Source organism: Penaeus vannamei, chromosome 9 (genome assembly GCF_042767895.1).
Source record: "Penaeus vannamei isolate JL-2024 chromosome 9, ASM4276789v1, whole genome shotgun sequence".
NCBI lineage: Eukaryota > Metazoa > Arthropoda > Malacostraca > Decapoda > Penaeidae > Penaeus > Penaeus vannamei.
This window is the reverse complement of record NC_091557.1, coordinates 34,181,703-34,184,202: the sequence shown is the minus strand read 5'-3', so window position 1 is coordinate 34,184,202 and position 2,500 is coordinate 34,181,703.

Below are 2,500 nucleotides of genomic sequence, written 5' to 3'. Positions count from 1 at the left end.
AATGAAACTGAAAAGGGATGGAACAGATTTGTGACAAGGGATCAATTATTTCCATCTCTTTCTCTCTCTCTCTCTCTCTCTCTCTCTCTCTCTCTCTCTCTCTCTCTCTCTCTCTCTCTCTCTCTCTCTCTCTCTCTCTCTCTCTCTCTCTCTCTCTCTCATCTCTCTCTTTATCTCTCTCTCTCTTTACCAGTCTAATATTCTCACGTTGATTAGCATCACATTATTTCCTTATCACAACACAAAAATTAATGATAGTTTGCAATTTTATTTATAGACGATTTCATAATAAAAGAAAAAGGTTAAAAAAAAGAGAGAGAAAGAAAAGGAATAAGAAAAAAACTATAAAAAAAAAATTGTGAAAGGGGTTCGTTATTTTCGTCGCGGCTGGCATTGAGAGTTCCGGTTTAAGACTGCATAAAGGTCGGTTTTGTTTACCTGGGTTGGGTGTGACTCTCTGAATTAGTTATGCACCGTATCTGATGCTTTTTTTTTCTGGATTCTCTCAGTTTATCTCTCTCTTTCATTCTTCCTCTCTCTCATTCACTGTATCTGATGCTTTTTTGTCTGTCTGTCTGTCTCTTTTTATCTCTCTCTTTCAATCTCTCTCTCTCTCTCATGCACTATATCTGATGCTTTTTTGTCTGTACGGTCTCTCTGTTTATCTCTCTCTTTCACTCTCTCTGTCTGTTGCTCTCTCTCTCTCATGCACCATATCTGATGTTTTTTTGTCTGTCTGGAGTCTCTCTGTTTATCTCGCTCTTTCATTCTCCCTCTTTCTTTCTCTCTTTTATTCACCGTATCTGATGCTTTTTTTTTTTTTCTTTTTTTTTTTGTCTTTCTGTATTCTTTTCTTTCTCTCTCTCTCTCTCTCTCTCTCTCTCTCTCTCTCTCTCTCTCTCTCTCTCTCTCTCTCTCTCTCTCTCTCTCTCTCTCTCTCTCTCTCTCTCTCTCTCTCTCTCCCTTGCTCTTCTCTTTCTCTACCTCTTCCTCTCTCTTTTCCTATATCCTACCTCCTCTTATCCCTTCCCCTCCTTCTCCCTCTCCTCTCCCTCTTCCTATCCTACTTCCTAACGACTTGCTTTTCCTCTCGTCCCCAATCTCTCCCACTCTTTCTCTTCCTCCTTCTCTCTCCTTTCCCTACCCTCTTTCCATTTTCCTCTCTCATTTCCCTCTCATTTTCTCTTTCCCTCTTTCTCTCTCTTTTCTCTCTCTCCCCATTTCCCTCTTTCTTTCTCCCCTTCTTTCTTTTTTCCTTTCCCTGTCATTTTTCTCTTTCCCCCTTTCCCCTCTTTCTCTCTCCTCTCCCTCCTCTTTTTTCTCTTTCCCTCTTTCTCTCTCCTTTCCCTCCCCTTTCCCCTCTTTCTCTTTCTCTCTCTCTCTCTCTCCTTTCCCTCCCCTTTACTCTTTTCCCTCTTTCTCTCCATTCCCTCCCCTTTCCTCTCTTTCTCTCTTCCCCTCCCTCTCTCTCCTTTCCCTCCCCTTTCCCCTCTTTCTCTCTTCCCTCCCTCTCTCCTCCCCCTTCACCCATTTTCCCTCTTTCTCTCTTCCTCCCTCTCTCTCCTCCCCCTTCACCCATTTTCCCTCTATTCCTCTTTCTCTCTGCTTTCCCCCTTCACCCATTTTCCCTCTATTCCTCTTACTCTCTCCTTTCCCTTCCTTTCCCCTCTTTCTCTCTTCCCCTCCCCCTCTCTCCTCCCCCTCCCCCTTCACCCATCTTCCCTCTATTCCTCTTTCTCTCTCCTTTCCCTCCCCTTCCTCTCTTCCCCTTCGTTCCCTCGGTCCGTGCGTCGACCGGTGAACACTCACGGTCAGTTGCCTATAAAGAGAGCGCAGAGACGGCGGTTGGATCAGTGTGTCACCAACCATCGTGGGGGTATTTTGTGCGTCTCTCGGCTGCTTAAATCTGCAACATGCGTCTCAATGGATGGGTTGTTATTTTTGTCTGCGATGCGTTGTTGCTATATTGTCGATGTTATCCTTGTTAACTGCAGTAGTTTTATATCCAGTATTTTTTTATTGATATTATTATTATGTTATTATTAACATACTTTCTGTCATTTTTATCACATTTATCATTATCGTCCTTATCATTTTTAGCATTATCACAATAATGATTATCATTATTATCATTACTATTACAATCATTATTATCATTATTATTATCATTATTATCATTAATATTATCATCATGATTATGACCATCATCATTAGTAGCAATAGCAGCAGTAGTAGTAATATTATTATCATTATTTTCATCATTGCTATCATTTCTATCTTTCCCATCCCCATCATTCACTGCATTTATCATTTTTATATAATCCTTATCAATAAGAGTTTGTTCGATTTTATGAAAAAGAGAAAAAAAAATAGATTCAAACCCTGTATTATACACCTACATCACCTTCACAATATTTTTCTTCGCCAATCTCCACTTCCTCTCTCGGAAAAGCACCAAATACCAGATGATGCTTTTCTCTCCCCAAATTCTTCGATGACG